At 47.5% G+C, this 25,093-nt stretch overlaps 1 long non-coding RNA gene across 1 annotated transcript in view; it reads right to left on the bottom strand.

The window, feature by feature from the left end:
• The window catches only part of LOC140901347 (uncharacterized), a 64,163-nt gene that overhangs the window by 10,897 nt on the left and 28,173 nt on the right, over window positions 1–25,093 (bottom strand). The window lies entirely within an intron of this gene.

The following is a 25,093-nucleotide window of genomic DNA, read 5'->3' on the forward strand; positions in this document are numbered from 1 at the left end:
TTGGCAGAATTCAATTTTCTCTATTTTTTTATCATTTCAACAGACAATCGGTTTACTTTTTAGCTTTTTTAATATTTGCATCAATTTAAATTTTCACAGTTGAGTGAAATTATGGGTTTTAAGCATTTTTTTCTAGTTTTATGCATTTAAATTTTCACAGTTGCAGGGAAATTACGGGGGTGTAAAAATGTAGTAATTTAATGACAGTAAAGGCTGCGATTCAAAAAGTTAAAGCTATTTAAATGGTGCCTTTGCGCCAGCTCCATTAATGCAGACATCAGTACACATGAGGGTGGGACCCAATATGTTCCCAAAGCAGCATTTTCCTTACTTTGCCTATCTGTAAATTTTGATCATCATTGATGGAAATATTTTTGGTCCGATTGTGTGTAGGGTGAAATCGACATTTCCCAATCAAAATCCTTCTGACCCCATCAGTACTCCACAATTCTCTCCTGCCTTGCACCCCATGCCCTGGATTACACCCATACACAATGGGTGTAAAATGCTGCCAATGATGTGAAAGGAGAAAGCTGATGTGGTAGCATTTTACACCCAGTGTGTAAAGAGTATTGCTAACCCCAAGCATTCAGAAATCGAGAGACTGGTTTTAAAATCACAAATTAAAAAAAATGTTTTTTATTTGCATTCTGATCTTCTAGGGTCCACTTGAGTTCTTTTTTCAAGCTTTTCTCTGCAACCATGAGCAACTTTTCATTTTGAAATGAAAGATGGGATTATCACCTAATCCCATGACTCCAGGAGCTGGTACTTTAAGAAAGACACCAAGTATTTTAAGACTTGTAATAAAATCTTGATAGTTGACAGCAATGTATAAATAATAGTACAGTATGCAATGCAAGAGAGAATCAGGCATTTCCAATGCTCCTTCCCACACTGGCTCTAGTGCAGCTGAGACACTGAGCAGGGTCAGTGGCTATATATGAGAGGGTCTGATGCTGGCTGTGAATGCAGGCATGCTCTAATTGCCTGAATGATTCAGACCTAGCAGACTCCTGAGAATAAGGCGGGGCTGCCCCAGAGATAATCCCTGAAAAGCTGCGGGGAGCTGCAATGTCATTACCACTGCACTGCAAAGAACAGTCATTGCTCTGGGTCTGACCACAGGTTTATTCCACTTAGGTTAAGCGCCCAGCCCGCCCAGGGCCCTGTAACTCTCCTGCTCTCTGTTCCATCCACATTGATCGCTTTGCTGCAGCTCCCCCTGTAATTTCAGAAATAAAAAAAGGTCTGTTTATGTCTTGGGCTTTTAAAACCCTTGTAAACATCAGGTGTCTCCAATGGTTCAGAGCAGATTCATAGCCCAGTGCCAATCTGCTCCCGCCAGCCTTCAATTCCTCTCCTTCCTCCCTCCAACCCTTCCCCTGCTGTCTCTCTAGTCCTCAATGTCTGGCTCCTGCCTCCCCAGCCTGCTCCCTGACCTCTCCCCCTGTTCTTTGCCTGTTCCCTCTCCCGCCTGTTCGATCTGCCAGTGCCAGTCTCTCTATTCCCCCACACCTACCTCCTCTCTCACCTGCTCTGTCTATGGTATCTCTGCCCCTCTGCTCCCTCTCCCCTACGCACATTCTCTCTCTCTTTGTTCCGTTTTCTCTCCATCTTCTGTCTTATTTCTCCCTCTGCCTTTTCCCCTGCTCTCCTCCCCTCCCTCTGCTTTCCCTCCCCCTTTCATCCCCCGCCCCCTCCGTTCTCTCCCTCCCTCCCCTGGTATCTGCTCACAGTTTACTGATCCCAACATGATAAATCTCTTGCCATTTTAATGCTTTTTCCCCCCCAGGGCCAACCAAGTGTTGAATACATTTCTTTTTGATTCTTACACCCAAAGTGCGGTTTTACAGACGCTAAACCACTCCAACGACATTAAATTGCAGCTTTGCAGCCACCGCCTACCGCTAGCAGCTGTCTCCAGCTGCTTGCATTATTTAGACTCGCCCACTGTGTTGCAGGGGTCTAGGCAGCTGGTCCCAATACCTACTGCTCCTATACACACTCAACAATGAGCCCTGGGATTGCCGGGCAACTCCATGGCAAAAGCAGCTCAGAGGAGAGTCACTGTGGGAAGAGGTGGGAATTATCTCCTCTATTCTACCACAGCATGCTGGACCTTGGAGCAGGGGTGCCCAAACTGAGCAGCACCAAGGCCCACGTTTGTGACCATGATACTGAATCCAGGACCTTCAAGATGAGCCTCAACCCACTTAAGTTAATGGAGTAACTCCACTAACTGGTAGTGGTAGTAGACTTTTATCTTCTGTGCATTGTGGGCGTGTGTATACAGCCCCTAACACAATGAGGTCCTGATCCCAGATTGGGGTTTATAGGCATGATGTCAATGCAAGTGGCTTTGGGTGGGCCACATGGAAACATGCACAACCCAGCTCTGTGCACTTTATTTCTCGTTTATCAGGATCTGCTTTATTTTTCATGTTCCCCAGACTGACAAATGGGTAGAAAACAGACTCCTGGCTATTACCTGTATGAGTTGCCTGCTGCCTCTCTCCCCTTGGCAGTGGCTGAAAGCAGAAGAAGCAGGAGTGGCATATAAATTTCCTCTCTCCCTTAATAAATACCTCTATTACCTTGCTGATTCTCCCAGCTTTGTCCAGCTGGCTGGTACAGTCTCTCTCTCTCTTTCCCTGTCACTTGCTCGATGACTTTCTGCCTGCCAGGCAGATGTGATAAACTGCTCTTTTCATTTCCACGAGGAATAAACAGCCAGGCCTAATCACAAAGGAAGTGCTTGCAGCAAAGGTTTGTGGGCCAGCAACTGGAATCTTGCCGCACTCCCTGGTTGGATTGGCGCTCAGGGAAGAGAAATGTTTCCCTGGCCATGGCACAGATGGGTAGTTTTGGTCTATGTGCCCTTTGGAGCAAGATTAGGGTCATTTCATTTCTTTGGCACTGCAGAGGCTGACGGCTGCCAGCCTCTGTGAATGATTTCATTCAGGAAGGAAAGTGAAATCAGTTCTTTCTTTTAAACTTTATCTGGTGCTATTTCTGCTCCGTATAGGGTCAGCCCAGGCTTGGCCTTAGAGAGATCCAGTGGTGTAATGTGATGGCCAACACACTGGGGATTTCCGGAGCTACAAGCATAAGCTGTTACAGCTTGAGCTTAAGAGCCAAGGTTTTGTAGATGGGGGCTGTAGCAACTCACATCCTCTGTTGATTGCCGAGAAAGGAACCACAACACACACACACACAATGGGCAACATAACGCTGGGAAGCACAGGCTGGCAGCTAGAGAGCTGGAGAGAATCCTAGAATTGTAGCATGGAATGGACCTCGAGAGGTTTTCTAGTCCAGTTGCTTGCACTCATGGCAGGACTAAGTATTATCTAGACCAGTGGTTCTCAAAGCTGGTCCGCTGCTTGTTCAGGGAAAGCCCCTGGCGCGCCGGACTGGTTTGTTTAGCTGCCGCGTCCGCAGGTTCGGCCGATCACGGCTCCCACTGGCCGCGGTTCGCTGCTCCAGGCCAATGGGGGCTGCAGGAAGCGGCGCGGGCCAAGGAACGTGCTGGCCACCCTTCACGCAGCCCCCATTGGCCTGGAGCGGCGAACCGCGGCCAGTGGGAGCCGCGATCGGCCGAACCTGCAGACGCAGCAGGTAAACAAACCGGTCCGGCGTGCCAGGGGCTTTCCCTGAACAAGCGGCGGACCGGCTTTGAGAACCACTGAGCTAGACCATCCCTGACAGGAGTTTGTCTAACCTGCTCTTAAAAATCTCCAATAATGGAGATTCCACAACCTCCCTAGGCAATTTGTTCCACTGCTTAAGCACCCTGACAGTTAAGAAGTTTTTCCTGATATCCAACCTAAACCTCCCTTGCTGCAATTTAAGCCCATTGCTTCTTTTGCTTCTTGTCCTATCCTCTGAGGTTTATGAGAACAATTTACCTCCTTCCTCCTTGTAACAACCTTTTACGTACTTGAAAACTGTTATGTCCCCCCTTAATCCTCTCTTCTCCAGACTAAACAAACCCAATTTTTTTTCAACCTTCCCTCATAGGTCCTGTTTTCTAGACCTTTAATCATTTTTGTTGCTCTTCTCTGGACTTTCTCCAATTTGTCCACATCTTTCCTGAAATGTGGCGCCTAGAACTGGACACAGTACTCCAGTTGAGGCCTAATCAGCGTAGAAATGAGCGGAAGAATTACTTCTTATGTCTTGCTTACAACACTCCTGCTAATGCATCCCAGAATGAAGTTTGCATTTTTTTGCAACAGTGTTACACTGTTGACTTATATTTAGCTTCTGAGCCACTATGACCTCCAGATCCCTTTCCACAATACTCCTTCCTAGGTAGTCATTTCCCATTTGGTATGCATGCAACTGATTGTTCCTTCCCAAGTGGAGTGCTTTGCATTTGTCCTCATTGAATTTCATCCTATTGACTTCAGATCATTTCACCAGCTTGTCCAGATCATTTTGAATGTTAATCCTATCCTCCATAGCACTTACAAGCACTTGTATCGTCCACAAACTTCTCCCTCGCGGGGTCCCGGAGCCCAGAGCCCAGGACACAAGCCAGCTACGGTATTAAATTGCAGTGTAGACATACCCACAGTGTAGACATGCAGACTCAATAAAGAATCCCTTTTGAAATCCATTTTATTTTTAGGCCAGATGAACTGCGTCTGCAAGAGATTGAATGTGAGCATCCTCTTGTGAAAACCATCTACCCCAAAGGACAGCCGTTAATGTCCATATTTGAGAGGCTCTGGTCGCAAACAATGGCCTGGCATTTATTGGAGCAGTAGGACCAATAACCCCTGGCTAAGTAGCATTTTGGGTCATGTTGAAAATCCCCTTCTAGATCCCACTGGAGATTCTTCATTGCTTGTTCCTAAAACCTTGTAGATTTGAATATTGCTGACTTTGACTAGCTAGTATGTTACACCCCAGAGGTAGCTGCATTACAGTGTTCGGGGAGCAATTCCTGCAGATACTGTGAGTAAAGCACTTTGGTGCTACAATAAAATCTTTCTTATGGCTACTGAATTTTCAAACTCAGGAGGGCAAGTTTATTTCCCAGAGGATGTCCTGTCCCCTGTGTCTAGTTCAGCAGAGTCTCTGATTCGGAACATATGCAGAATAAATCTTCTTAAATATCATCTCCTCCTCCCACCCCCATTCTTATAATTTTTTTTTGCAGCATCTTGGTGATGTTTTAAGCTATAAAGTGACCCTGTGACACTATCCTTTCAGGGGTGCCTTGACATTGCATCAGGGTGCTGATGACGGTCTCATTTTGTTTGCACACAGGCTTTAAATACAGTACTTCTATAGTACAGGAAGCACTTGCCAGATTATTTGGTCACTAAAATAGGGAGGAAATATTGTTTAGTTGTTAAAGCATGAGATTAGGAGTCAAGAGATCTGGATTCTGTTCTTTACTCTGCTACAAACTTACTGCATGGCCTTGGGCAGGTTTGTTAACCAATCTGTGGCTCAGTATTCCCATCTGTAAAATGAGGATAATACCTGCTTCCCCCACCCCACTGGTTACATCACTGCAAGGTATCGTTATTACAACACCCCACTGGGCACTGTACAGACACATGGTAAGAGAAACAGTCCTTGCCCTGAAGAAGAGTTTATAATCTAAGTAAATGAGACAAAGAATGGGAGGGGAAACTGAGGCACAGAGGAGCAGTGATGTGCCCAAGATGATTCAACAGGTCATTGGCAGAGCTGGGAATAGAGCCCAGGTCCCCTGCATCCCAGCCCACTAGGCACACTACCTCTCTGTCCGCCAGAATGGGTGAAGCGAGATGCCTCCCCTAAGTATTAAAAAGGTGTTACTGCACGAGCCTTTCACCTGAGGGTAAGCGACTTCAGATTGACAAGTGAAAATGTGTCTGGTTGTTCCCCTCCAGCAGCGGAAGGTCAGGAGAAGATCAGGCTAGAGCTAGCTGGCTTGTTGCAGCTGCACTGTCAGAGCTACATAGGAGGCCCATACTGGGATAGCAGAGGGTGCTGCAGCTGGTAAGGATCGAGGTGTATTAGCAAGGCTGGAGTAGCAGGAAGAACCTCAGGGTGCACTAGGAGAGCCATATAAGGGGCCTAGGACTGAAAGAGCATGTGGTCAGTAGAGAGATGCAGTGGGACAGAGTGGAATAGCCGCTGGGGCCGGAGGAAAGCTGTGGAGACAGCTTGCCCAGCACTCCCCTATTCTCTAGACTGTGCTGCTGTGACTCTCAGAGTACCAGATTAACTCCACACGTACCTCCAATGCCCTGTACCAACATGGCATGCTATCCACTAATTGGTGACAGGGCATCTGTGTGGGGGGATGGGAGGGAGGCTGTCCAGAATCAAACAGGTCACGTTGCACCATACTCAGAGCGGAGATCGCACTCTGTTGTATGCTCTCCTGGTTCCTCACTGTGGGAGCAGCGCTCATTAGCAATAATGAGTTTCGTGCTTTCCCACCAAGGAGAGGATTTAGCCCTTAGCCCAGACGGCGTGTTGCACAGAGCAGGGAGCTGCAGCGGTTTCAAAAGGAGGCCATCCACTGTGTGTGTGTGGGGTGGGGGGGCTGCAAGGGCACAGCTAGAAAGAAATGGATGCATCTCCCTGTGGGAACCGAGCCCAGGTTCATTAGATGATGAATTAACAACTCCATTCTCTAGTGGGGACTTCACCAGAGGCAGCCCACTCCCATGGTCCTACCTCCGTGGACAGGGAGGAAGCTGCTGGCAGTCTGACTCTAATTCATTTTTCCAATGGTGAATGCAGGCAAGGTTGCATTCAGATCCCATGAGTACATCTGAGGATGCCAGGGTGCCAAGCACCACTCTGGGGGCATGCTCAATTGGTTCCGACAGAAAGTCTGATGCAAAACGCCCATCAGGGTACATGGGTTTTGGATCAAGGGCATGATCTGGGTTCTAAAACTGTTTTTAAAGCTTTCCAGCAAACACCTGTTTAGGCTGGGGGGAGGAAGGGAAAGACTTTGGGCCTGATTCTCGGCTGCTCTGCACCTGACGTTGTCAAGCACACTAGTGCAAAGTGCTTTCACGTCAGACTGGGAGCCTTCTATCCACCCACGTGCTGCCAGCCAACGTGGCTGCTCCAGGTGCAAGTACCACAGTGAAGGGGGTTGGGGGCGGAAGAGCTCAAGGCTTTATGACCATCTCCAGCTCTGCTCTGCCTTAGAATATGTGACCTTCCACAGCCTGTATTTTAAACCCATGTGGTTGTTTTTTCTCCCCCAGCTGATTCAATTTTTAAACCATGTTTGTTCTAGCTAAAGAGAATGCTGCATTGGAGGCTGGGGAACTCCTCCCACGCAAGCTGGGCTGACACGTGGGGTTCCGTTACTGCAGTAAATATCTGCTAGTTAGGTTGCATTTTTGTTGGTTTCTCTCATCCTTGTTTTCTCTCTGCTCCATTTTCCGCTGGCCTCCCGCTACCCGTATCTACATTCACCCCCGCAGTGTCACAGAACCTCACAGACACTCGTGAACGTGTCCTCCCCCAACTAATAAGGAGCATTAGTCCTGTTTTACAGACTGGGGGACAGAGGGACAGACTAAGGTCCTCAAAGACACCTAACTCCCCTTGCAATCACTGGAGGTTTAATTAATTTTTCCAGTGGCAACTTTGTGTTTGGATTCCACCAGCACTGTGGCTTGAAAGCATTTCTCTGGAGATGTCAAGAGTCCTTGTAAATCCATGGGAGTGATGTGCCTAAATACCTTTGATGGCCTGGGCCTAAGTGACTTGCCTAGGGGCCAACAGGGAGTTTGTGGCAGAGCCAGGAATAGATCTCTGATCTGCTGAGGGCCAACCCAATGCCTTCTCCACAAAACCATCCTTCCTCTCCCCTCTGAGCTTACTCTTTTCCCAGGCTCTATTCTGCCTAGGACACAGCCCCATAGAGCATTTGCTGCTCAAGCTCACCCCATAATATTCCAGTGGGTTGGAAACTGGGTCTGATGCCTTTGCCCCTACTTGTAACACTGACACAAAGCTCAATAAGGGAGAAAATTAAACTGGACCCAAATTAATTAATTAATCAATTAAATCAAAGGGCATGTAAACAGCCTGCAGGCCTGGTGCGTTTGATGCTTGCTTGGCTCCGCTCCCTATTCCTTTCTGTTTGAACATTTCTTTGCTAATAACGGCACCAGGTATGGGGCTTTGTCTGCTAGAATTGAGGGCTTAACCCTGGCACTGGGCGTGTGAGCTACAGGAGAAATTATTGAAGGTGGGGGATGTGCTGCCAAAGAAGAAAAGGAGCTGAAAATGTGCTGGGAAGGGACTTGTGAAGTGTGCCAGGGCTCTGAGGAGAATACAGACCAGTGACTGGGAGGGATGGGATAGGGGCAGGTCCCCATCTTGGCTTGGCGCAGAGATCTGATTCTTTGGAGACACCTCAAGCACTCACAATAGGAGGCCCAAACACCAGTAACTCAAACACATGCAGGGGTGCAAGTTACTAGACTAGAAAACCTCTCAAGGTCCCTCCCAGTCCTATGATTCTATGATTCAAAAAACACTGTGAAGTCAGCACAGCTCATTCATAGGCTTGGCAGGTACACGTCGATTTCACTGTACACACGCAAACTGACAAAAAATATTTCCAGCAACAATAATTGAAATTTAGAGGTAGGCAAAGTAACACAAATGTTGCTTGAGAACTTATCAGAGTTTGATTTGAGGATATTTACTTTGTCTGTTATGACAGGTGATGTTAACAATGTGTGTCATAAGGGTTATAAAACTAACTTTTTTGAATCTCAACCTCTGCTGTCATTAAATAAATATTATCTGACCATCCCTCCATAATTTCCCACAACTGAGAACATTGAAAATCGACAAAAATGGGAGAAAATACTTAAAAATAAACAATATTATCCATCAAAATTATGAAAAAAATAAAAATGGAATTCTGCCAAACCTCCTTCTCCTACTGCTCGATATTTCAGTCCTAGGTAGCAATACGGTTGCAGCTGAAAGCATACTGGGGAGATGGGAACTCCTTGCTTATTTAATTCCACACACACTAAGGCTCTGTCCACCCTGCAGTCAAACCCAACCCAGCTTAGACTCCGATCTGGGATCAAAACCATTAACTGTCTACAATAGACACGCTGCAATCACGGTATCAAACCTTTATGGAAATGTTGCCAGGTCCACAGCCCGAAGACAGATGTGGAAGCCAGTCCTGTACCCAATGCAATGCAGTGCAGCCATAATGCAGCTGGTAGCTCATGGACCAACTTCCTTGGCGATACCGTATGTGTCATGGTCTTTGGCCATGAATTAGAAATTGAATTTGAGGAAGATGAATTAGATTAATTGAATTTGAGAAAGATGAAATTTCTATTGAGCTGGGAGTCTTGACCAGGGGTTCCCTTTCCAGCTCTGCTACCGACTTGCTGTGTCACCTTGGAGTAAGTCAATTTGCTCTGTGCCTCAATTTCCCCCCATGAAGAGCTTGGTGATCCTTGGATGGAAAGGGCTACCAGTGCAAGTTGTCATTTTCTCCTTTTAGGAGCCAGTCTCCATGCCTTGTGACCAAACCCCAAACCTGAGACAGTGCATGAGGCGGGAACTGAAGAACTCATCTGTAGGGAGGAGCTATCCATTCCTTCTCGTTTTATTAGGTCCAGACAACCTGATTCTGAGAGGAGCCAGCCAACTTTGGAAACCTTCACGCATTGCTTGAACCAAGCTCGGAGGCCAACATTTTCCAGTCTGGAGGCCTAAAGTAAAGCTGCTGAATCAGTTAGACACCTAAATAGAGGCAGCAGCCTTGTTTTCAGAGAGCAACCCACAGCTCCCACTGAGAATGCAACCCTGGGGACAAAGGCTATTTTCACTGCATTTCCAGGCCAGAAGGAAAATGAAGTGAATGTCTCAGAAGGGACCCAGTTCCCATTACACATCCAGCCCCAGTTTTGCAGAGCACCGAAGCCTGGCTAGGAGAAGCTACCATGTGCTGGGGGCTTAGTCAAATGGAACCTCCAATAAATCACCTCCAAAGGGCAACCCAGCGTGCCGTGGATGTTGAACTGCACCGTGCCAGGATGTGGTGGATTCAGCTCAGCTGGGTCCCTTGTTGCATTCAGAGTCGTTGCACACCTCCTGGGCTACCCCTGCTAGACTTGTGCCGGCGTTATTTAATAGAGGGAGGGAAGCAGGGACAAATGACCCTATAGCTACAGTGCTTACAATTTCATCAAGATGGGGCAGGCGGAGCAGAAAGGTTTGATCATGGTGGAAAATCCGTCATGGAAATAGTTTCTGCTTTAGTCGCCAGTGTAAGCAGTCTCCTGAGGCAGCGGCTCAGGAGCAGAAATTATACAGACGGCTTTGCCGGAAACCTGCTGATGGCAAAGCAAATCTTGATATATTGGCAAAGCTGAAATGCCAGCAGAAGCCTAGCACAGTGGTAGCAGGAGCAGCCGGCAAGGGCTCTCAGCAGAGGGATAATGCAAGGTGTCTGAAGGAAACAGGGCTGGGAGGCTAGATTAGAGGCTGTGGATGGAGACACTGCAACTAGCTGCAGGAAACATCTAAGAACATAAGAATGGCCATACTGGGTCAGACCAAAGGAGCATGGAGGATACAGCCCATGGCATCTTGGGGTTTCCCTGAGAGTTCCTCTAAAGTAACAGTAAGTTTCCTACAAGGACATTCACTTCAAGGTCTGAAGATGCTTTACAAATATTATCTAATTAACCTACCACATCTCTAAGCTAAGGAATTCTTATTATACCCAATGTACCAGTGGGTAAATTAAGGCACAGAGGGGTTAAATGCCTGGTCCAAGGACATTCAACAGAACTGGGTACATAAGAACATAAGAATGGCCATACTGGGTCAGACCAAAGGTCCATCCAGCCCAGTATCCTATCTACCGACAGTGGCCAATGCCAGGTGCCCCAGAGGGTGTGAACCTAACAGGTAATGATCAAGTGATCTCTCTCCTGCCATTCATCTCCACCCTCTGACAGACAGAGGCTAGGGACACCATTCCTTACCCATCCTGGCTAATAGCCATAAATGAACTTAAATGTGACTACCATGCCCTCCTGTTTTAACCACTCCCACCTAGAGGGGGAAAGGAAGCCAGGAGTCCTGACTTCCAGTTCCCCTACTCTAACCACTGTAGAACATTCATAGAATCATAGAATATCAGGGTTGGAAGGGACCCCAGAAGGTCATCTAGTCCAACCCCCTGCTCAAAGCAGGACCAATTCCCAGTTAAATCATCCCAGCCAGGGCTTTGTCAAGCCTGACCTTAAAAACCTCTAAGGAAGGAGATTCTACCACCTCCCTAGGTAACGCATTCCAGTGTTTCACCACCCTCTTAGTGAAAAAGTTTTTCCTAATATCCAATCTAAACCTCCCCCACTGCAACTTGAGACCATTACTCCTCGTTCTGTCATCTGCTACCATTGAGAACAGTCTAGAGCCATCCTCTTTGGAACCCCCTTTCAGGTAGTTGAAAGCAGCTATCAAATCCCCCCTCATTCTTCTCTTCTGCAGGCTAAACAATCCCAGCTCCCTCAGCCTCTCCTCATAACTCATGTGTTCCAGTCCCCTAATCATTTTTGTTGCCCTTCGCTGGACTCTCTCCAATTTATCCACATCCTTCTTGTAGTGTGGGGCCCAAAACTGGACACAGTACTCCAGATGAGGCCTCACCAATGTCGAATAGAGGGGAACGATCACGTCCCTCGATCTGCTCGCTATGCCCCTACTTATACATCCCAAAATGCCATTGGCCTTCTTGGCAACAAGGGCACACTGCTGACTCATATCCAGCTTCTCATCCACTGTCACCCCTAGGTCCTTTTCTGCAGAACTGCTGCCTAGCCATTCGGTCCCTAGTCTGTAGCTGTGCATTGGGTTCTTCCGTCCTAAGTGCAGGACCCTGCACTTATCCTTATTGAACCTCATCAGATTCCTTTTGGCCCAATCTTCCAATTGGTCTAGGTCCTTCTGTATCCTATCCCTCCCCTCCAGCGTATCTACCACTCCTCCCAGTTTAGTATCATCCGCAAATTTGCTGAGAGTGCAATCCACACCATCCTCCAGATCATTTATGAAGATATTGAATAAAACCGGCCCCAGGACCGACCCTTGGGGCACTCCACTTGATACCGGCTGCCAACTAGACATGGAGCCATTGATCACTACCCGTTGAGCCCGACAATTTAGCCAGCTTTCTACCCACCTTATAGTGCATTCATCCAGCCCATACTTCCTTAACTTGCTGACAAGAATACTATGGGAGACCGTGTCAAAAGCTTTGCTAAAGTCAAGAAACAATACATCCACTGCTTTCCCTTCATCCACAGAACCAGTAATCTCATCATAAAAGGCGATTAGATTAGTCAGGCATGACCTTCCCTTGGTGAATCCATGCTGGCTGTTCCTGATCACTTTCCTCTCATGCAAGTGCTTCAGGATTGATTCTTTGAGGACCTGCTCCATGATTTTTCCAGGGACTGAGGTGAGGCTGACTGGCCTGTAGTTCCCAGGATCTTCCTTCTTCCCTTTTTTAAAGATTGGCACTACATTAGCCTTTTTCCAGTCATCCGGGACTTCCCCGGTTCGCCACGAGTTTTCAAAGATAATGGCCAGTGGCTCTGCAATCACAGCCGCCAATTCCTTCAGCACTCTCGGATGCAACTCGTCCGGCCCCATGGACTTGTGCACGTCCAGCTTTTCTAAATAGTCCCTAACCGCCTCTGTCTCCACAGAGGGCTGGCCATCTCTTCCGCATTTTGTGATGCCCAGCGCAGCAGTCTGGGAGCTGACCTTGTTAGTGAAAACAGAGGCAAAAAAAGCATTGAGTACATTAGCTTTTTCCACATCCTCTGTCACTAGGTTGCCTCCCTCATTCAGTAAGGGGCCCACACATTCCTTGGCTTTCTTCTTGTTGCCAACATACCTGAAGAAACCCTTCTTGTTACTCTTGACATCTCTGGCTAGCTGCAGCTCCAGGTGCGATTTGGCCCTCCTGATAACATTCCTACATGCCCGAGCAATATTTTTATACTCTTCCCTGGTCATATGTCCAACCTTCCACTTCTTGTAAGCTTCTTTTTTATGTTTAAGATCCGCTAGGATTTCACCATTAAGCCAAGCTGGTCGCCTGCCATATTTACTATTCTTTCGACTCATTGGGATGGTTTGTCCCTGTAACCTCAACAGGGATTCTTTGAAATACAGCCAGCTCTCCTGGACTCCTTTCCCCTTCAAGTTAGTCCCCCAGGGGATCCTGGCGATCCGTTCCCTGAGGGAGTCGAAGTCTGCTTTCCTGAAGTCCAGGGTCCGTATCCTGCTGCTTACCTTTCTTCCCTGCGTCAGGATCCTGAACTCAACCAACTCATGGTCACTGCCTCCCAGATTCCCATCCACTTTTGCTTCCCCCACTAATTCTACCCGGTTTGTGAGCAGCAGGTCAAGAAAAGCACCCCCCCTAGTTGGCTCCTCTAGCACTTGCGCCAGGAAATTGTCCCCTACGCTTTCCAAAAACTTCCTGGATTGTCTATGCACCGCTGTATTGCTCTCCCAGCAGATATCAGGAAAATTAAAGTCACCCATGAGAATCAGGGCATGCGATCTAGTAGCTTCCGTGAGCTGCCGGAAGAAAGCCTCATCCACCTCATCCCCCTGGTCCGGTGGTCTATAGCAGACTCCCACCACTACATCACTCTTGTTGCACACACTTCTAAACTTAATCCAGAGACACTCAGGTTTTTCTGCAGTTTCGTACCGGAGCTCTGAGCAGTCATACTGCTCCCTTACATACAGTGCTACTCCCCCACCTTTTCTGCCCTGCCTGTCCTTCCTGAACAGTTTATAACCATCCATGACAGTACTCCAGTCATATGAGTTATCCCACCAAGTCTCTGTTATTCCGATCACGTCATAGTTCCTTGACATCACCAGGACCTCCAGTTCTCCCTGCTTGTTTCCAAGGCTTTGTGCATTTGTATATAAGCACTTGAGATAACCTGTTGATCGCCCCTCATTGCCAGTATGAGGCAGGAGCCCTCCCCTCACAGACAATCCTGCCTGTGCTTCCTCCCGGTATCCCGCTTTCCCACTTACCTCAGGGCTTTGGTCTCCTTCCCCTGGTGAACCTAGTTTAAAGCCCTCCTCACTAGGTTAGCCAGCCTGCTGGCAAAGATGCTCTTCCCTCTCTTCGTAAGATGGAGCCCATCTCTGCCCAGCACTCCTCCTTCATGGAACACCATCCCATGGTCAAAGAAACCAAAGCCTTCTCTCCGACACCACCTGCGTAGCCATTCGTTGACTTCCACGATTCGACGCTCCCTACCTAGGCCTTTTCCTTCCATTCCTTTCAGGCAGGGCAATAGCTCCCTGGATTCCAAGCCCCCAGCCACTCTTGCTTGTATTCATTTTATTCTTCTTTAGTTCACAGGCTTTGGTTTCACTCCAAAGGGAAAAGCCAAGAAGGCTCAGCTGGTCTCAGACAGGACAGGATGTGATCCCAGATTCTCTGAGTACCCAGAGACTAGAGTTAGGAAAGACTGAGCAGGTCACTGGCTCATTAGCCTGGATGTAGAGTACTAGCCAACAGCTTTAAAAGGACACTGGATTGCCTAGGTGCGCTGTTGGCTGAGCCAATGGCCTGGTGAATAGCACAATGGCATCTGCAGGGAGCTCCGCTCTTTGGCATGGCAAAGGCTGGGAAAGGAGATGGAGTTAACAGGCTTGACGGGATAGGAGATGCAGAATAACCCGAAGTTCTGCGGACCAGTGCACTGGCACAACCAGGTCTGGGCTAGAAGGAGGCACTGCAGACGTAGCCATAAAAGGGGGGCAGGACTGCAGCTGAAGGGATATTGCAGGTTAGGATGAGGCGCAGTGGCTGAGCTGGGCTGGCAGGGCAGGATTGGAAGGGAGCTGCAGGGCAGGACTGAGAGGCATTAGCAAATTTAGCAGAGCTCTCTCAGGAGTCCAGGACTGGAATAGCGGGGAACTACAGTGTAGGATTGAGATGTATCGGCAGAACTGTGTGTGGGGAGCCTAGGACTGGAATAACAAGGGTGTTGCAAGGCAGGATTAAAGTGCCTCAGCAGAGTGGGAGATCAGGACTGGAACAGCAGCGGGGACTATGGTCCGGTCTGAAGAGCATCACGTAGGCAGAGTAAAAGCAAACACAATCTCATTTTCCAGAACCACGTACAGGGGATTTTACCCCCACCCCAAACTAACAGATCCAGTTTCAGCTGCACATTACCCTCTGCTAGCTAAATTAGAGGTCAGGCTAGAAAGGGTATCCTTATTTCACACCCTGGAAAACCAGTAGGATTTAGGCAACTTAAATCATGAAAATAATAATTAAAAACCATAAATCACATTAAAATTATCTGCAGCATTTAGGATACCGAGCCATCTCTGTGAATTTAAACAAGACAAATGTCTTTGGTGGAGGTAAAGTGTGAGAGATCAGTCATAATTTAATACAGAGCACACTGTGGTCAATCCTGTCTTAAGGCTTCTCCTAGCAAATGGACTCGCACATTGTCTTCTTCTAATTCATTTCACCAGTACCACTTCATAAAGCTGGGGGTCCATGTCCTTCAAGTTACCCATTACACTAGCCTCATGGGGCTCCCCTTCAGTTCCATTTGCCCTTCTGCCTCAGGAGGTCATCGACATCTACACAAAGCAGGGGTAAAATGCTACCACATCAGAATCCTCCACCCACGGCATTTTACACCCTGTGTAAATGATGACTCACGGTAAAAGGCAGGGGTGAATTAGGCCCTCTGTCCATCACAAAGCAGCCGTGTTGAAATACTGGCAGCTGCTAAACAGAGATCCCTGGTGACGTTGCTTGTTTTACATTTCGCTGCATTGTGCGTGTGGTCTGGCTTGTTTTTGTAGGGCCACTCATGAGCACTGACCTGCCTAGGTATTTGAGAATTGCTCTTGGATTCTGGGTTGCAAACACCTAGAATGTTATTCTAGGGTTGTTCATGACTGCTGGAGTCTTGCACACAGGGTCTTATTGTAGGGTTGCTTGTGAATGCAAGTACTGGGGTGTTATTGTAGGCATGGTAAGCCTATTAATGCTGTGGGGATTTGTTTTGTTTATAGAAAGAAACACCAAGGAAGTTGTTTTCTGGGCCAAACTCCTCACTCATCAAGAATCCCGCAGGCTCTTGCAGCGGACAGGAGGGAATTAAGAAGGTATGTCACACGTGAGGCCTGCCGACCATGATAGCGTCCCTTTAAATCAACGAGGCTCAAAAATGCCTGGCTCATTTGCATGGATATTTATTGAAAGCTATTTGTCTGGGATATGGCAGCTTAGCTCGACAGCTTGTTTACAAAATGGCCCTGCCCAGAGGCAACTCCTAGACACATTACACAACACGCAACAGCGCAAAGAGACAGATGAGGTACAGAATTTCGCTCCTGACGTGCCTTATTTAGCAGCTTTCTGGGGCACAGCTGATCGGGATCCTCAGTGTTATTCAAGCCAAGCTGGGCTGATGTCTCAGAACACTTCAGAAGACACCCTATTCAGAATCAATTTTGCTTCTATGCTGGTAAAATACCAATCCTCCTTTCCCCAAATTAAGCTCAAGCATGTTAGAGTGAAGACAAGATCTAGCCTCTTCTCTCTCTCTTTCTAGCTATTTATACAACCCCCTTCTCACCATATGTCTCAGCATCTCATAATTTTCAATGGATATAGAAACACCACCACCCTGGCAATGGGAAAACAGAGGCATAAAGAGATGGAAGGCCAAGATTTTCAAAAGCTTACCAGCAATTTTGGGTGCCTAAATTGAGATGCCTCAAAGGAGTCTGATTTACAGAGGCTCAGTGCTTTTTGAAAATCAAGCTGGGCAGCCATAATCGCTACTCATTTTTGAAATCCATGGAGGGCAGTGCTGCCTAGTGGATTGGGAGATGTAGATTCTCTTCCTGGCTCTGGCACTGGATGACTGGCTCTGGCACTGGGAAAATTACTTCACTTAACTGTGCCTCAGTTTCCCCATCTGTAAAATGGGAATAATGATACTGACCTCCTCTGGAAAGGACTTTGAGGTCTCCTGAAGAAAAGTGCTATAATAGCTAGCTACTATTCTAGTTGGCCTCTCCAACTTACCCACAGTGAGCAGACTGGGAACTGAACTGAGGTCTCCTGGATCCCAGCCCAATGCCTTAATCACATTCCTGTTTTGAAAGCCTCTGCTCTGTCCCCAGTTGAACTTTTTGCTAAAGCTGTGGGGAACTGGTGGCAGTTCTTCCCCACGCACATTTTCACAAATATTTTTGCTGTCATGTTTCAGGCAATTTTGCCCCTTTCCCTCAGATTTTGTGCTTTTCCCTTAAACTGGAGGAAGTGGCCATTCCAAAGCGAAAGCATGCACCAGTTCACATCTCTGAGCTGACTTCTGCTCAGAATGGGTACATTTGCCAGTTGGAAATGGATGCATTTTTAGTACAAGTAAAACTCTCCTTGGGGGTTAGAGAAACTCCAGCCACTAGCCTCGGAGTTAAGAGAGCTGGGTTCTGTCACAGACTCCCTGTGTGACTATGGGCAAGTCACTGAGGATAATTTTTTCAAAAGCACCTAAATGATTTAGGAGCCTAAGGCTCACTGAAAGTCAACAGGACTAATAGCTTTTTAATTTTTTTAACCCTTAGCCGCTCTGTGCCTCACCTTCCCCATAAATCAAACTAGGCTCATAATCTTTCCTGACTTTCCAGGAGTATTGTGAATATAAATCCATTGAGGATTGCAAGCAGCTCAGATGTTATGATGGTGGGAGCCCTCTGAGCACCTAGGTAAATGGGAGTCTTCTCTCCAGCAATTCTGTTTTGCTCCTTTGCGCAAGAGCACTACCTTTAATTGCAGGTTGCTCAGGTGCGCTGGGCTGTAGAAAGTAGGCTTTATTGTAAGGTTGCTCAGGGCAGACTTGGGCAGAGATATGCAGTTACTAGGTCCTGTAAGCTCTTAAAGATCAATATGTTTTCTCATTTCTGCTAAGACCCTGTGTGTCAGACAACGTCTAACGCATCTGACAAATGCAAACAGTTGAGGCTGTTTCTGTCTCCCACTGAAACCTGTTAGTTGCTTTAATCTTGGCCTTTCCAGCAAAGGAGAAATCCTCCTTTCCTGAATGCATGAGGAAAGCTTAGAGGAATATCTTGCTCACTCAGTTTTGTTTTTTCTATGTCAATCTCTCTGCTGCATTTTTCTGCTTAGAAGAGGGTTATGAGAAACCATTAGACCTGACTCAAAATCACAGGTGTGATGAGATCGCTGTGATGTAGCAGGGACCTTGCAGTGAATGAATCAAAGATAACACCAAGCTCTTATATAGTGCTTTGCATCCATGGATCTCCAAGCAGATTATTATCATCATCCCTTTTTACAGATGGGGAAACTGAGGCACAGAGACGTGAAGAGACTTGTGCAAGTTCACCCAGTAGATCAGTGGCAGAGCAATGAATAGAACCCAGGTCTCCTGTATTTTAGTCCAGTGCTCTGTTTGCTAGCCACACCACCAGGAGTTCACATCAACAGAATAAATAACATCCCTATGGGGCGTAATCAGGAAGAGGTGCAAAGAACCATAAGGCCAAAGGTTCTTATGGACTCATTGGTTTGCCCACAAGCAGAAACGTCATGAGAGAGCTATTCTTATGAGACTAGCAGCCACATATTAGAGACAAACACACACTGTGCACTCTCTCTCTTATGGAAGCTTTACTCCAGTTCTTGCTTTCCCTGATGCCCACATAAGCCATTCAGACGGCACACAGTAAAGCATCACATCCCAGTCTCCTAGCTGGAACAGTGGAGGACAACAGCCTACTACTATAATCCCCTAAAGGAGTTACTCCTTTAGCTCAAATGGCACAGTTCTGTGTTTCAAGGCTCAGGGTTCCAACTGCTAGCCCTCCTTGGGGGGAGGGGGGAGGCGTGGTGGGGGGTTGTCGTCATTACGGAAATATGTGATTGCTCTTTGCATATCATAGAATAGAACACACAAGCTAGGGCCTGATCCTTAGCTGGCAGAAATCAGTATAACCCCATGCCTCAGAAGTTACAAATTCCTTCCCTTGCTAATTAATCATACCCAGTGGCTGGCTTCATACAGTCTGAACCGTCCACCTTAAAAAGATTATGGGATGGAAACCACCTGAGTTGGTTACAGGCCTGGAGCTGGTGTGTCTTTCCTATTTACCTGAGTCTATATAAATTCCAGACAGAACAGGCCCCTAAACAAGTTACTGCACAGAGCGGCAGTGCTCGACTCCCAACCTGCGAGTGGCATTTCGCAGGCCGGGCTGCCGTCACCACAAGCGCCGGGAAATTTCTCAAATGTCACTTTGATTTATAGCTCTAGTTAAGTCTCCAGGAGGCCTGCGAGTTGCCCTAAGCACACAAAATCTCAAAGGATAAATAATTTAACAGGTGGTTAAATATTCTTTAAGGTCTAGAGAACATCGGCAGGAGCATGGATTTTGGGGATAACACAAAATTACACAAAATTCCATGCCAAGCATTCCTGTCACTGCCCAATCATACAAACGGGTACCATGATGCTGGTTCCTTGCTCATCCGTTGCATTGCTTCCTCTCATTTCAAGGGGAGCGGCTGCAGGGGGGAGTTGGGGGCGGGCGAAGGGGAAGGGGATGCTTTGTGCGTGTTGCCTCCAACCCCTAATTTCCTTGTTTTGGGGAGATGGCATTTAACTTACAGCAAGGTGATTTCTGGGTGCTGGAGATTCCAGATGAGTGAGCCATACATGCAGAGTGGGCCACCTGCTTGTGGGCATTTCTAGCTGTGCCACACATGTGCCAAGGGGCCACTCACTAATGGACATGCCAGATGTGTGATACAGATGTGCAGAGAGGGGTCTCGTGTCAATAGGTATTTCCAGATGTGTCAAGAGGGCCTCCTGCCAATAGGTGTTTCCACTTGTGACCCAGATGTGCAGAGAGGGGTGCTTGTCAGTGCCGAGTTCCAGATGTGCAGCACACATGTGGCAGGTGGCTCCAGGAAGTGGAGATTTGGGGGTTCACTGGGGTGTGGGTGCACCCCCATTAGAGCAGAGCCTTGGATGGCTGAGGTTCCCACAGTGCCACTGGGAGGACATCACTGAACAGACTGGTGGACACAGCAGAGGGCTGAGATCACCATCAAAAGCACCCTGGACTGAAGATGCCCCCATAGATGGTTGGGGCTGAATTTTATTTTGCTAAACCAAACCACAGCTGGTTTGAGTTGGGAAGAGGGCTGTTTCTTTTCCTAAACTCCCAAGGTTCTGAAGGGGGTGATGGGACTGGCTCATGTTTTGGCTCATACCGATCTCCACTGAGGAATGCAAGAGCAACCAAGAGGCGTCACCTGGTTTTCACTCTGTTCGGGGGAAGACAAGGAGAGTTGAAGTGCAGGTTGGCGAAGCCTTTTCCCCACCCAAGGGGCATGGAATACAATTCTGTCAGGCCCCTTCTGGCAAACAAGGGGCTGCAGGAGAGTCTACAGGCTAAATGTGCCCCTGGCTGAAGTGCCCCAGCATCTTCACTTCTCATGTTAGACTTCCACCACTTTAAGATGGCAGGCAAGCCCCAGTAGCGGTTTTTAGATTACCATACCTCCATCAGCACTAAAAGATGAATCTAGACCTGCTCCGCCGCTTATGATTAATGATGATTTGTTTTACGGCAACACCTGAAGGTTCCAATCAAGATCAGGGTCCTTCTGCGGTAGGTGCGGTACACACACCTAGTAAGGTACGATCTCTGCCCCAAACAGTGCAACATTTAACTGGACAAGGCTGTAAGGAAGAATCATCACTCTCATTTCATAGACGGGGAAGTGAGGCACAGAGAGACTAAGGTCCAGAAGTTAGGCACCTCAAATCTATGGAGGCACCTAAATTCCATTGATTTCAATGCAACAGCAGATGCAAAACTTGCAGACGTATCGCCACTGCTACAATGATCAATACCCCATATGATGCACCTGTCAAGATCCAGGGGTCCTGCACATGCCGAACAAAACATGTGGTGTACTTCATCTTGTGCATCAAATGCCTCAACTATAGGGGTGAAACCAGACAATCACTGAGCTCTAGAATGAACTCACAGAGAAAAATGATCAAGGACAAAAGCACCCTGTCAGCCATGGCCAAACACTTTTTACAAAGTGATCACTCCATATCTGACCTCTCAGTCCTCCTCCTCAAAGGAAACCTGCACAACACTTTCAAAAGACAAGCCTAGGAACATCAACATACACTAAAATCCATGGACTGAACAGAGAGACACTGGTTTTATGTCCCATTACAACAATTTGTAACACAACCGGCTGCCCACTAAGCCTCCTTTGTCCTATGATGGTGTCTTACAACAGGCTTGCACCCCTTTTTCTTAAGCTATACTTAGCTTGGACTTTCTGGTTACCTTCTTGGGGCCTGAGGAAGAGCTTTGTGAAGCTCAAAAGCTTGACCAACGCACAAAAAGTGGTCCAATAAAAGATATTACCTCACCCATCTTGTGTCAGGCAGAATCTTAGGAACTGCAGCACAGAGAGATAATGTGACCTGCCCAAGGTCACACAGTGAGGCAGTGTCAGAGCTGGGAACTGAACTCAGCTCTCCTGAGTCCCAGTTAAGTAACTTAATGTGAAGCCCACTCTTGACCCTCAGTGACTTGCTTTCAGGCAGGACTGCATCCAAGTGGATCATGAGGCCTGAATCTAGACAGGCTCAACTAGGAGAGTGGATTAGCTATTGTGTGAAATTACAACAATGATTAAATCCATCTCTAGCGCTCTCTGCCTCCCGCTATCCTGGAGCACCATAATTATGGCCTCACCTGAGTTTTCTTTACCGTGTAGTTGCATGGGAGAGGTTAACAGGCAGGAAAGCAAAGCAGCTCCAGGTCTGCAGAGAGCAGCAGAACACAAGTGGCAAGGCTGGGGCAGGAAAATTCACAGTTAACGGTCCCTTTGCCGGCGATATTTTATTGCTGTTACCCCTGATAAATGGATTATGAATAATTTACTGTCAGCTTTTGCTTTATGAAGTATTCATCGTGTTCGAGCTTCCCAAGGTAATTAACTATTACATCAGCCCAGCGTAATATGGCTGAGCTGCAATTCATCTTCAACACTTCATTAGCAGGCCCCCACGTCGCTTTAATAAATTACCGACGAACAAACAAAACTCTCCCCAATGATGCTAGGACCGTGGTAACTCATACCAGTAAGCAGCTGAGAGTTACTGGTGTGGGGACGGAGAATGGACAGGACAGTGTGGATTAAATAACCCACCCAAAGATGATCTACATTCCTAGGAGATGTGATTAGAATGTGGCCCAGGGGTCATCAGAGGACTGGTGAAGATTGTCCAAACCACCAGAGCAGGAGGCTGTGGTCTAGAGCAACCTTTTCAAAAGATGGCTACTAATTTTCTGTGCCTGGCTTGAGAAGCCTGCGGTCTGGTGTTCGAAGGTGCTGAGTACCCAAAACATTCATTTGCATCTAGAGGCCCCAGCTGAGATCAGTGCCACATTGTGCGAGATGCTCTGTATACACACAGTAAGAGATAGTCCCTGCCACAAGGAGCTTGCAATCTAAATAGACAAGACAGACAAAGGAAGGATTGTTATCCTCATTTTACAACTGGCGAGCTGGGAAAGATGAAGTGACTTGGCCAAGTCACATTCGGAATCTAGGGCAGAGCGGGAAATAGAAGCCAGAGCTGGAGTTCCAATTCAAAGCCTTTCACAAGACCATCCTTTATACTGGAGCTATGAGTAAGGTGCCCCTCTGAAAATGAGGCCCAAGGTGTCTCCGGTCAGACAGACAACACCAGTGGGTGGTTCCTTTCAGGCAGAGCTATACCTTGGTTGATCTTGGGCGAATGTAGGAATGAATTAGCTGTTGAGTGAATAACCCCATGATTAAATCCATCTTCTTTGCTCTACATCAGCACCTCACTCATTCGATTTTAGGCACAAGGATTGCCTCACTTGGATTTCGAAATTATTATTCATGATTATAACTAGCATGGTAGCATCTTGGAGCCCCAGCCATGGACCAGGGCCCCATTGTGCGAGGAGTTGTACAAACAGAACAAAAAGACAGTCCCCTGCCCCAAAGGGAGCAGTCACATCAAACCTTTTGAGGTTGCACCGTCCCTAGAATTGGTGAGTCCAGGTTCATCTAGAAGGCCTGAGGATGCCACTTTGAACTCTTCAGGGCAGCCAAATCACAGCACCGTCCACAATATTTGTTAACACGGGCTTCTGACTTAGCAGGGAGCAGAGAGGCAAACAATGACAACCAAGCACAGCAACCATTAGTGGAAAGTGCAGAACCAATCATACGCTTGAGGGTATCAACCTGCTATCGCCATCATCGCATGCTTCTATTTCTATCTGCCAGGCTGATCCATGGAAGAATGTCCCAGCTCAGGAGGTTTCTAAACTGGTTGGGGAGGTCACGGCAGGCTATCTAATTAGCACTGTCTGGTGAACACTCCCGCAACAGCACGTAGCTACAGGAAGTAAACAAAACAAGTATGTAAAACGAGTGCCAAAGATAGAACGAGACGCTGGTAGGAGAGATCTATCTGTGCTAGACAGAGATAGCATAAATCTCTGTGGTAATAACGTGCTGTTACTTAAGAAGTAAGGATATCCAGGTGTATTAGAGATGACCTGAACCGGAGCCATGGGGCCCAACTCCTCCACACTTTGAGGATGTTCAAAATCTGAGCACTGCAAACTAGCCCCTGGGCCTGATCTTCTATTGCCCTGCACCTTGCATGGCTGCTGACAGCTGTGTAAAATGGGCGTACAGCACCCTGAGACATGGTAAAATTTCACAGCTGCTTTGCGCTGATGTCACTGACCAAACAAAGACTAAAGCCGGGAATAAGCAGAGCACTTATCTTTGTAACAATACAGCAAAGGATCAAAATCACTCTATTCATCACAACATAATGTGGCCACGATTCCTAAAGTCCAGAGTGTAAACAGACAGGATGAGGCTTGGGTCAGCATCCAGGGGTCAAAACAGAGAGAGAGAGAGAGCCCATCCCCTTACTTGGCCTGAGTAGCTCTTTGCTCCGCAAAGCATCCCCCTGAAGTCAGGTGCTACTCGGCCCCGGCAAGGGGATCAGCATCTGGCTTGCAATATCTCCATTTTCATTTGATTGGACTCCGAAAGTGCCATCAGATCTCTAAGGCCTCTACAGAGCAGGCAGGACTTCATCTCATTTGCACATGGGCTTTGCTGGAGATACGTCAGCGTGGGAGGAGAACCAGGCCCCTGGGGCATGAGGGCTCACTTGGGCACTCCTTGCACAAAATCTTGCGTGGGACAGAGTTTCTCTACAGTAGGGAGCCCCTGATCACACCTAAAGCAGGGCAGAGAATAGGCTGCCCTAGGTCTGTAACTGGCTTAGATGCCCCAGTGAAAACGGCTATATCAGAGCCCAAGAGCAGGATAGGTGACCCCACATAGGGATGCAGGGTTCCCTAAATACACTGGGAAACATAGACACATGGGGGGTGCATGGAAGACAGAGCAGGCAGATATACCTGCTTTGGTACATAGAATATCAGGGTTGGAAGGGACCTCAGGAGGCCATCTAGTCCAACCCCCTGCTCAAAGCAGGACCAATCCCCAACTAAATCATCCCAGCTAGGGCATTGTCAAGCCAGGCCTTAAAAACCTCTAAGGAAGGAGATTCCACCACCTCCCTAGGTAACCCATTCCAGTGCTTCATCACCCTCCTAGTGAAAAAGTTTTTCCTAATATCCAACCTAAACCTCCCCCACTGCAACTTGAGACCATTACTCCTTGTTCTGTCATCTGCTACCACTGAGAACAGTCTAGATCCATCCTCTTCGGAACCCCCTTTCAGGTAGTTGAAAGCAGCTATCAAATCCCCCCTCATTCTTCTCTTCTGCAGACTAAATAACCCCAGTTCCCTCAGCCTCTCCTCATAAATCATGTGCTCCAGCCCCCTAATAATTTTTGTTGCCCTTCGCTGGACTCTTTCCAATTATTCCACATCCTTCTTGTAGTATGGAG

This window comes from Lepidochelys kempii, chromosome 21 (genome assembly GCF_965140285.1).
Source record: "Lepidochelys kempii isolate rLepKem1 chromosome 21, rLepKem1.hap1, whole genome shotgun sequence".
Taxonomy (NCBI): domain Eukaryota; kingdom Metazoa; phylum Chordata; order Testudines; family Cheloniidae; genus Lepidochelys; species Lepidochelys kempii.